Here is a 15138-nt window from a genome sequence, read left to right on the forward strand (position 1 = left end):
CACTAATAACCTACTGCTCCATCACTAATATACTGTATACATTCACACTAATAACCTACTGCTCCATCACTAATATACTGTATACATTCACACTAATAACCTACTGCTCCATCACTAATATACTGTATACATTCACACTAATAATCTACTGCTCCATCACTAATATACTGTATACATTCACACTAATAATCTACTGCTCCATCACTAATATACTGTATACATTCACACTAATAACCTACTGCTCCATCACTAATATACTGTATACATTCACACTAATAACCTACTGCTCTCATCACTAATATACTGTATACATTCACACTAATAACCTACTGCTCCATCACTAATATACTGTATACATTCACACTAATAACCTACTGCTCCATCACTAATATACTGTATACATTCACACTAATAATCTACTGCTCCATCACTAATATACTGTATACATTCACACTAATAACCTACTGCTCCATCACTAATATACTGTATACATTCACACTAATAACCTACTGCTCTCATCACTAATATACTGTATACATTCACACTAATAACCTACTGCTCCATCACTAATATACTGTATACATTCACACTAATAATCTACTGCTCCATCACTAATATACTGTATACATTCACACTAATAACCTACTGCTCCATCACTAATATACTGTATACATTCACACTAATAACCTACTGTTCCCATCACTAATATACTGTATACATTCACACTAATAACCTACTGCTCCCATCACTAATATACTGTATACATTCACACTAATAACCTACTGCTCCATCACTAATATACTGTATACATTCACACTAATAATCTACTGCTCCATCACTAATATACTGTATACATTCACACTAATAACCTACTGCTCCATCACTAATATACTGTATACATTCACACTAATAATCTACTGCTCCATCACTAATATACTGTATACATTCACACTAATAACCTACTGCTCCATCACTAATATACTGTATACATTCACACTAATAATCTACTGCTCCCATCACTAATATACTGTATACATTCACACTAATAACCTACTGCTCCATCACTAATATACTGTATACATTCACACTAATAACCTACTGCTCCATCACTAATATACTGTATACATTCACACTAATAACCTACTGCTCCATCACTAATATACTGTATACATTCACACTAATAATCTACTGCTCCATCACTAATATACTGTATACATTCACACTAATAATCTACTGCTCCATCACTAATATACTGTATACATTCACACTAATAATCTACTGCTCCATCACTAATATACTGTATACATTCACACTAATAATCTACTGCTCCATCACTAATATACTGTATACATTCACACTAATAATCTACTGCTCTCATCACTAATATACTGTATACATTCACACTAATAACCTACTGCTCCATCACTAATATACTGTATACATTCACACTAATAATCTACTGCTCCCATCACTAATATACTGTATACATTCACACTAATAATCTACTGCTCCATCACTAATATACTGTATACATTCACACTAATAATCTACTGCTCCCATCACTAATATACTGTATACATTCACACTAATAATCTACTGCTCCATCACTAATATACTGTATACATTCACACTAATAACCTACTGCTCCATCACTAATATACTGTATACATTCACACTAATAACCTACTGCTCCATCACTAATATACTGTATACATTCACACTAATAACCTACTGCTCCATCACTAATATACTGTATACATTCACACTAATAATCTACTGCTCCATCACTAATATACTGTATACATTCACACTAATAATCTACTGCTCCCATCACTAATATACTGTATACATTCACACTAATAATCTACTGCTCCATCACTAATATACTGTATACATTCACACTAATAACCTACTGCTCCATCACTAATATACTGTATACATTCACACTAATAACCTACTGCTCCATCACTAATATACTGTATACATTCACACTAATAATCTACTGCTCCATCACTAATATACTGTATACATTCACACTAATAACCTACTGCTCCATCACTAATATACTGTATACATTCACACTAATAATCTACTGCTCCATCACTAATATACTGTATACATTCACACTAATAACCTACTGCTCCCATCACTAATATACTGTATACATTCACACTAATAACCTACTGCTCCATCACTAATATACTGTATACATTCACACTAATAACCTACTGCTCCATCACTAATATACTGTATACATTCACACTAATAATCTACTGCTCCATCACTAATATACTGTATACATTCACACTAATAATCTACTGCTCCATCACTAATATACTGTATACATTCACACTAATAATCTACTGCTCCATCACTAATATACTGTATACATTCACACTAATAACCTACTGCTCCATCACTAATATACTGTATACATTCACACTAATAACCTACTGCTCCATCACTAATATACTGTATACATTCACACTAATAATCTACTGCTCCCATCACTAATATACTGTATACATTCACACTAATAATCTACTGCTCCATCACTAATATACTGTATACATTCACACTAATAATCTACTGCTCCCATCACTAATATACTGTATACATTCACACTAATAACCTACTGCTCCATCACTAATATACTGTATACATTCACACTAATAATCTACTGCTCCATCACTAATATACTGTATACATTCACACTAATAATCTACTGCTCCATCACTAATATACTGTATACATTCACACTAATAACCTACTGCTCCATCACTAATATACTGTATACATTCACACTAATAACCTACTGCTCCATCACTAATATACTGTATACATTCACACTAATAATCTACTGCTCCCATCACTAATATACTGTATACATTCACACTAATAATCTACTGCTCCATCACTAATATACTGTATACATTCACACTAATAATCTACTGCTCCATCACTAATATACTGTATACATTCACACTAATAACCTACTGCTCCCATCACTAATAAACTGTATACATTCACACTAATAACCTACTGCTCTCATCACTAATATACTGTATACATTCACACTAATAACCTACTGCTCCATCACTAATATACTGTATACATTCACACTAATAACCTACTGCTCTCATCACTAATATACTGTATACATTCACACTAATAACCTACTGCTCCATCACTAATATACTGTATACATTCACACTAATAACCTACTGCTCCATCACTAATATACTGTATACATTCACACTAATAATCTACTGCTCCATCACTAATATACTGTATACATTCACACTAATAACCTACTGCTCCATCACTAATATACTGTATACATTCACACTAATAATCTACTGCTCCATCACTAATATACTGTATACATTCACACTAATAACCTACTGCTCCATCACTAATATACTGTATACATTCACACTAATAACCTACTGCTCCATCACTAATATACTGTATACATTCACACTAATAATCTACTGCTCCATCACTAATATACTGTATACATTCACACTAATAATCTACTGCTCCATCACTAATATACTGTATACATTCACACTAATAACCTACTGCTCCATCACTAATATACTGTATACATTCACACTAATAATCTACTGCTCCATCACTAATATACTGTATACATTCACACTAATAATCTACTGCTCCATCACTAATATACTGTATACATTCACACTAATAACCTACTGCTCCATCACTAATATACTGTATACATTCACACTAATAATCTACTGCTCCATCACTAATATACTGTATACATTCACACTATAACCTACTGCTCCCATCACTAATATACTGTATACATTCACACTAATAACCTACTGCTCCATCACTAATATACTGTATACATTCACACTAATAACCTACTGCTCCATCACTAATATACTGTATACATTCACACTAATAATCTACTGCTCCATCACTAATATACTGTATACATTCACACTAATAATCTACTGCTCCATCACTAATATACTGTATACATTCACACTAATAACCTACTGCTCCATCACTAATATACTGTATACATTCACACTAATAACCTACTGCTCCATCACTAATATACTGTATACATTCACACTAATAACCTACTGCTCCATCACTAATATACTGTATACATTCACACTAATAACCTACTGCTCCATCACTAATATACTGTATACATTCACACTAATAACCTACTGCTCCATCACTAATATACTGTATACATTCACACTAATAATCTACTGCTCCATCACTAATATACTGTATACATTCACACTAATAACCTACTGCTCCATCACTAATATACTGTATACATTCACACTAATAACCTACTGCTCCATCACTAATATACTGTATACATTCACACTAATAACCTACTGCTCCCATCACTAATATACTGTATACATTCACACTAATAACCTACTGCTCCCATCACTAATATACTGTATACATTCACACTAATAATCTACTGCTCCCATCACTAATATACTGTATACATTCACACTAATAACCTACTGCTCTCATCACTAATATACTGTATACATTCACACTAATAATCTACTGCTCCATCACTAATATACTGTATACATTCACACTAATAACCTACTGCTCCATCACTAATATACTGTATACATTCACACTAATAACCTACTGCTCCCATCACTAATATACTGTATACATTCACACTAATAACCTACTGCTCCATCACTAATATACTGTATACATTCACACTAATAATCTACTGCTCCATCACTAATATACTGTATACATTCACACTAATAATCTACTGCTCCCATCACTAATATACTGTATACATTCACACTAATAATCTACTGCTCCATCACTAATATACTGTATACATTCACACTAATAACCTACTGCTCCCATCACTAATATACTGTATACATTCACACTAATAACCTACTGCTCCATCACTAATATACTGTATACATTCACACTAATAACCTACTGCTCCATCACTAATATACTGTATACATTCACACTAATAATCTACTGCTCCCATCACTAATATACTGTATACATTCACACTAATAATCTACTGCTCCATCACTAATATACTGTATACATTCACACTAATAACCTACTGCTCCATCACTAATATACTGTATACATTCACACTAATAATCTACTGCTCCATCACTAATATACTGTATACATTCACACTAATAATCTACTGCTCCATCACTAATATACTGTATACATTCACACTAATAACCTACTGCTCCCATCACTAATATACTGTATACATTCACACTAATAACCTACTGCTCCATCACTAATATACTGTATACATTCACACTAATAATCTACTGCTCCATCACTAATATACTGTATACATTCACACTAATAACCTACTGCTCCATCACTAATATACTGTATACATTCACACTAATAACCTACTGCTCCCATCACTAATATACTGTATACATTCACACTAATAACCTACTGCTCCATCACTAATATACTGTATACATTCACACTAATAATCTACTGCTCCCATCACTAATATACTGTATACATTCACACTAATAACCTACTGCTCCATCACTAATATACTGTATACATTCACACTAATAATCTACTGCTCCATCACTAATATACTGTATACATTCACACTAATAATCTACTGCTCCATCACTAATATACTGTATACATTCACACTAATAATCTACTGCTCCATCACTAATATACTGTATACATTCACACTAATAACCTACTGCTCCATCACTAATATACTGTATACATTCACACTAATAATCTACTGCTCCATCACTAATATACTGTATACATTCACACTAATAATCTACTGCTCCATCACTAATATACTGTATACATTCACACTAATAATCTACTGCTCCATCACTAATATACTGTATACATTCACACTAATAATCTACTGCTCCCATCACTAATATACTGTATACATTCACACTAATAACCTACTGCTCCATCACTAATATACTGTATACATTCACACTAATAACCTACTGCTCCCATCACCAATATACTGTATACATTCACACTAATAATCTACTGCTCCCATCACCAATATACTGTATACATTCACACTAATAATCTACTGCTCCCATCACCAATATACTGTATACATTCACACTAATAATCTACTGCTCCATCACTAATATACTGTATACATTCACACTAATAACCTACTGCTCCATCACTAATATACTGTATACATTCACACTAATAATCTACTGCTCCATCACTAATATACTGTATACATTCACACTAATAATCTACTGCTCCCATCACCAATATACTGTATACATTCACACTAATAACCTACTGCTCCCATCACTAATATACTGTATACATTCACACTAATAACCTACTTCTCCATCACTAATTTACTGTATACATTCACACTAATAACCTACTGCTCCATCACTAATATACTGTATACATTCACACTAATAACCTACTGCTCCATCACTAATATACTGTATACATTCACACTAATAATCTACTGCTCCATCACTAATATACTGTATACATTCACACTAATAACCTACTGCTCCCATCACTAATATACTGTATACATTCACACTAATAACCTACTGCTCTCATCACTAATATACTGTATACATTCACACTAATAATCTACTGCTCCATCACTAATATACTGTATACATTCACACTAATAATCTACTGCTCCATCACTAATATACTGTATACATTCACACTAATAATCTACTGCTCCATCACTAATATACTGTATACATTCACACTAATAACCTACTGCTCCATCACTAATATACTGTATACATTCACACTAATAACCTACTGCTCCATCACTAATATACTGTATACATTCACACTAATAATCTACTGCTCCATCACTAATATACTGTATACATTCACACTAATAACCTACTGCTCCATCACTAATATACTGTATACATTCACACTAATAACCTACTGCTCCATCACTAATATACTGTATACATTCACACTAATAATCTACTGCTCCATCACTAATATACTGTATACATTCACACTAATAATCTACTGCTCCATCACTAATATACTGTATACATTCACACTAATAATCTACTGCTCCATCACTAATATACTGTATACATTCACACTAATAACCTACTGCTCCATCACTAATATACTGTATACATTCACACTAATAATCTACTGCTCCATCACTAATATACTGTGTACATTCACACTAATAACCTACTGCTCCATCACTAATATACTGTATACATTCACACTAATAATCTACTGCTCCATCACTAATATACTGTATACATTCACACTAATAATCTACTGCTCCCATCACTAATATACTGTATACATTCACACTAATAACCTACTGCTCCATCACTAATATACTGTATACATTCACACTAATAACCTACTGCTCCCATCACTAATATACTGTATACATTCACACTAATAATCTACTGCTCCATCACTAATATACTGTATACATTCACACTAATAACCTACTGCTCCCATCACTAATATACTGTATACATTCACACTAATAACCTACTGCTCCATCACTAATATACTGTATACATTCACACTAATAACCTACTGCTCCATCACTAATATACTGTATACATTCACACTAATAATCTACTGCTCCATCACTAATATACTGTATACATTCACACTAATAATCTACTGCTCCATCACTAATATACTGTATACATTCACACTAATAATCTACTGCTCCATCACTAATATACTGTATACATTCACACTAATAATCTACTGCTCCATCACTAATATACTGTATACATTCACACTAATAACCTACTGCTCCATCACTAATATACTGTATACATTCACACTAATAATCTACTGCTCCATCACTAATATACTGTATACATTCACACTAATAACCTACTGCTCCATCACTAATATACTGTATACATTCACACTAATAATCTACTGCTCCATCACTAATATACTGTATACATTCACACTAATAATCTACTGCTCCATCACTAATATACTGTATACATTCACACTAATAATCTACTGCCCCATCACTAATATACTGTATACATTCACACTAATAACCTACTGCCCCATCACTAATATACTGTATACATTCACACTAATAACCTACTGCTCCATCACTAATATACTGTATACATTCACACTAATAATCTACTGCTCCATCACTAATATACTGTATACATTCACACTAATAACCTACTGCTCCATCACTAATATACTGTATACATTCACACTAATAACCTACTGCTCCCATCACTAATATACTGTATACATTCACACTAATAACCTACTGCTCCATCACTAATATACTGTATACATTCACACTAATAACCTACTGCTCCATCACTAATATACTGTATACATTCACACTAATAATCTACTGCTCCATCACTAATATACTGTATACATTCACACTAATAACCTACTGCTCCATCACTAATATACTGTATACATTCACACTAATAACCTACTGCTCCATCACTAATATACTGTATACATTCACACTAATAACCTACTGCTCCATCACTAATATACTGTATACATTCACACTAATAATCTACTGCTCCATCACTAATATACTGTATACATTCACACTAATAATCTACTGCTCCCATCACTAATATACTGTATACATTCACACTAATAACCTACTGCTCCATCACTAATATACTGTATACATTCACACTAATAATCTACTGCTCCATCACTAATATACTGTATACATTCACACTAATAACCTACTGCTCTCATCACTAATATACTGTATACATTCACACTAATAACCTACTGCTCCATCACTAATATACTGTATACATTCACACTAATAATCTACTGCTCCATCACTAATATACTGTATACATTCACACTAATAACCTACTGCTCTCATCACTAATATACTGTATACATTCACACTAATAACCTACTGCTCCATCACTAATATACTGTATACATTCACACTAATAATCTACTGCTCCATCACTAATATACTGTATACATTCACACTAATAACCTACTGCTCCATCACTAATATACTGTATACATTCACACTAATAACCTACTGCTCCATCACTAATATACTGTATACATTCACACTAATAACCTACTGCTCCATCACTAATATACTGTATACATTCACACTAATAATCTACTGCTCCATCACTAATATACTGTATACATTCACACTAATAATCTACTGCTCCCATCACTAATATACTGTATACATTCACACTAATAACCTACTGCTCCATCACTAATATACTGTATACATTCACACTAATAATCTACTGCTCCATCACTAATATACTGTATACATTCACACTAATAACCTACTGCTCCCATCACTAATATACTGTATACATTCACACTAATAACCTACTGCTCCATCACTAATATACTGTATACATTCACACTAATAATCTACTGCTCCATCACTAATATACTGTATACATTCACACTAATAACCTACTGCTCCATCACTAATATACTGTATACATTCACACTAATAACCTACTGCTCTCATCACTAATATACTGTATACATTCACACTAATAATCTACTGCTCCATCACTAATATACTGTATACATTCACACTAATATTCTACTGCTCCATCACTAATATACTGTATACATTCACACTAATAATCTACTGCTCCATCACTAATATACTGTATACATTCACACTAATAACCTACTGCTCCATCACTAATATACTGTATACATTCACACTAATAACCTACTGCTCCATCACTAATATACTGTATACATTCACACTAATAATCTACTGCCCCATCACTAATATACTGTATACATTCACACTAATAATCTACTGCTCCATCACTAATATACTGTATACATTCACACTAATAACCTACTGCTCCATCACTAATATACTGTATACATTCACACTAATAACCTACTGCTCCATCACTAATATACTGTATACATTCACACTAATAACCTACTGCTCCATCACTAATATACTGTATACATTCACACTAATAACCTACTGCTCCATCACTAATATACTGTATACATTCACACTAATAACCTACTGCTCCATCACTAATATACTGTATACATTCACACTAATAACCTACTGCTCCATCACTAATATACTGTATACATTCACACTAATAATCTACTGCTCCATCACTAATATACTGTATACATTCACACTAATAACCTACTGCTCCATCACTAATATACTGTATACATTCACACTAATAACCTACTGCTCCATCACTAATATACTGTATACATTCACACTAATAATCTACTGCTCCCATCACTAATATACTGTATACATTCACACTAATAATCTACTGCTCCATCACTAATATACTGTATACATTCACACTAATAACCTACTGCTCCCATCACTAATATACTGTATACATTCACACTAATAACCTACTGCTCCATCACTAATATACTGTATACATTCACACTAATAATCTACTGCTCCATCACTAATATACTGTATACATTCACACTAATAATCTACTGCTCCATCACTAATATACTGTATACATTCACACTAATAATCTACTGCTCCCATCACTAATATACTGTATACATTCACACTAATAACCTACTGCTCCATCACTAATATACTGTATACATTCACACTAATAACCTACTGCTCCATCACTAATATACTGTATACATTCACACTAATAACCTACTGCTCCATCACTAATATACTGTATACATTCACACTAATAACCTACTGCTCCATCACTAATATACTGTATACATTCACACTAATAACCTACTGCTCCATCACTAATATACTGTATACATTCACACTAATAACCTACTGCTCTCATCACTAATATACTGTATACATTCACACTAATAACCTACTGCTCCATCACTAATATACTGTATACATTCACACTAATAACCTACTGCTCCATCACTAATATACTGTATACATTCACACTAATAACCTACTGCTCCATCACTAATATACTGTATACATTCACACTAATAACCTACTGCTCCCATCACTAATATACTGTATACATTCACACTAATAACCTACTGCTCCATCACTAATATACTGTATACATTCACACTAATAATCTACTGCTCCATCACTAATATACTGTATACATTCACACTAATAATCTACTGCTCCCATCACTAATATACTGTATACATTCACACTAATAATCTACTGCTCCCATCACTAATATACTGTATACATTCACAGTAATATTCTACTGCTCCATCACTAATATACTGTATACATTCACACTAATAACCTACTGCTCCATCACTAATATACTGTATACATTCACACTAATAACCTACTGCTCCATCACTAATATACTGTATACATTCACACTAATAACCTACTGCTCCATCACTAATATACTGTATACATTCACACTAATAACCTACTGCTCCATCACTAATCTACTGTATACATTCACACTAATAACCTACTGCTCCCATCACTAATATACTGTATACATTCACACTAATAACCTACTGCTCCATCACTAATATACTGTATACATTCACACTAATAATCTACTACTCCATCACTAATATACTGTATACATTCACACTAATAATCTACTGCTCCATCACTAATATACTGTATACATTCACACTAATAATCTACTGCTCCATCACTAATATACTGTATACATTCACACTAATAATCTACTGCTCCATCACTAATATACTGTATACATTCACACTAATAACCTACTGCTCCATCACTAATATACTGTATACATTCACACTAATAATCTACTGCTCCATCACTAATATACTGTATACATTCACACTAATAACCTACTGCTCCATCACTAATATACTGTATACATTCACACTAATAACCTACTGCTCCATCACTAATATACTGTATACATTCACACTAATAATCTACTGCTCCATCACTAATATACGGTATACATTCACACTAATAATCTACTGCTCCCATCACTAATATACTGTATACATTCACACTAATAACCTACTGCTCCGTCACTAATATACTGTATACATTCACACTAATAATCTACTGCTCCATCACTAATATACTGTATACATTCACACTAATAATCTACTGCTCCATCACTAATATACTGTATACATTCACACTAATAATCTACTGCTCCATCACTAATATACTGTATACATTCACACTAATAATCTACTGCTCCATCACTAATATACTGTATACATTCACACTAATAATCTACTGCTCCATCACTAATATACTGTATACATTCACACTAATAACCTACTGCTCCATCACTAATATACTGTATACATTCACACTAATAACCTACTGCTCCATCACTAATATACTGTATACATTCACACTAATAATCTACTGCTCCATCACTAATATACTGTGTACATTCACACTAATAATCTACTGCTCCATCACTAATATACTGTATACATTCACACTAATAACCTACTGTTCCATCACTAATATACTGTATACATTCACACTAATAACCTACTGCTCCCATCACTAATATACTGTATACATTCACACTAATAACCTACTGCTCCATCACTAATATACTGTATACATTCACACTAATAATCTACTGCTCCATCACTAATATACTGTATACATTCACACTAATAACCTACTGCTCCATCACTAATATACTGTATACATTCACACTAATAACCTACTGCTCCCATCACTAATATACTGTATACATTCACACTAATAACCTACTGCTCCATCACTAATATACTGTATACATTCACACTAATAACCTACTGCTCCCATCACTAATATACTGTATACATTCACACTAATAATCTACTGCTCCATCACTAATATACTGTATACATTCACACTAATAACCAACTGCTCCATCACTAATATACTGTATACATTCACACTAATAACCTACTGCTCCATCACTAATATACTGTATACATTCACACTAATAATCTACTGCTCCATCACTAATATACTGTATACATTCACACTAATAACCTACTGCTCCATCACTAATATACTGTATACATTCACACTAATAACCTACTGCTCTCATCACTAATATACTGTATACATTCACACTAATAATCTACTGCTCCATCACTAATATACTGTATACATTCACACTAATAATCTACTGCTCCATCACTAATATACTGTATACATTCACACTAATAATCTACTGCTCCATCACTAATATACTGTATACATTCACACTAATAATCTACTGCTCCATCACTAATATACTGTATACATTCACACTAATAACCTACTGCTCCATCACTAATATACTGTATACATTCACACTAATAATCTACTGCTCCATCACTAATATACTGTATACATTCACACTAATAACCTACTGCTCCATCACTAATATACTGTATACATTCACACTAATAATCTACTGCTCCATCACTAATATACTGTATACATTCACACTAATAACCTACTGCTCCATCACTAATATACTGTATACATTCACACTAATAACCTACTGCTCCCATCACTAATATACTGTATACATTCACACTAATAATCTACTGCTCCATCACTAATATACTGTATACATTCACACTAATAACCTACTGCTCCATCACTAATATACTGTATACATTCACACTAATAACCTACTGCTCCATCACTAATATACTGTATACATTCACACTAATAATCTACTGCTCCATCACTAATATACTGTATACATTCACACTAATAACCTACTGCTCCATCACTAATATACTGTATACATTCACACTAATAACCTACTGCTCCATCACTAATATACTGTATACATTCACACTAATAATCTACTGCCCCATCACTAATATACTGTATACATTCACACTAATAACCTACTGCTCCATCACTAATATACTGTATACATTCACACTAATAACCTACTGCTCCATCACTAATATACTGTATACATTCACACTAATAACCTACTGCTCCATCACTAATATACTGTATACATTCACACTAATAATCTACTGCTCCATCACTAATATACTGTATACATTCACACTAATAATCTACTGCTCCATCACTAATATACTGTATACATTCACACTAATAACCTACTGCTCTCATCTATAATATACTGTATACATTCACACTAATAACCTACTGCTCCCATCACTAATATACTGTATACATTCACACTAATAACCTACTGCTCCATCACTAATATACTGTATACATTCACACTAATAATCTACTGCTCCATCACTAATATACTGTATACATTCACACTAATAACCTACTGCTCCATCACTAATATACTGTATACATTCACACTAATAATCTACTGCTCCATCACTAATATACTGTATACATTCACACTAATAATCTACTGCTCCATCACTAATATACTGTATACATTCACACTAATAACCTACTGCTCCATCACTAATATACTGTATACATTCACACTAATAATCTACTGCCCCATCACTAATATACTGTATACATTCACACTAATAACCTACTGCTCCATCACTAATATACTGTATACATTCACACTAATAACCTACTGCTCCATCACTAATATACTGTATACATTCACACTAATAACCTACTGCTCCATCACTAATATACTGTATACATTCACACTAATAATCTACTGCTCCATCACTAATATACTGTATACATTCACACTAATAATCTACTGCTCCATCACTAATATACTGTATACATTCACACTAATAACCTACTGCTCCATCACTAATATACTGTATACATTCACACTAATAACCTACTGCTCCCATCACTAATATACTGTATACATTCACACTAATAATCTACTGCTCCATCACTAATATACTGTATACATTCACACTAATAATCTACTGCTCCATCACTAATATACTGTATACATTCACACTAATAATCTACTGCTCCATCACTAATATACTGTATACATTCACACTAATAACCTACTGCTCCATCACTAATATACTGTATACATTCACACTAATAATCTACTGCTCCATCACTAATATACTGTATACATTCACACTAATAACCTACTGCTCCATCACTAATATACTGTATACATTCACACTAATAATCTACTGCTCCCATCACTAATATACTGTATACATTCA

Source organism: Ranitomeya variabilis, chromosome 6 (assembly GCF_051348905.1).
Source record: "Ranitomeya variabilis isolate aRanVar5 chromosome 6, aRanVar5.hap1, whole genome shotgun sequence".
In the NCBI taxonomy this organism is placed as follows: Eukaryota; Metazoa; Chordata; class Amphibia; order Anura; family Dendrobatidae; genus Ranitomeya; species Ranitomeya variabilis.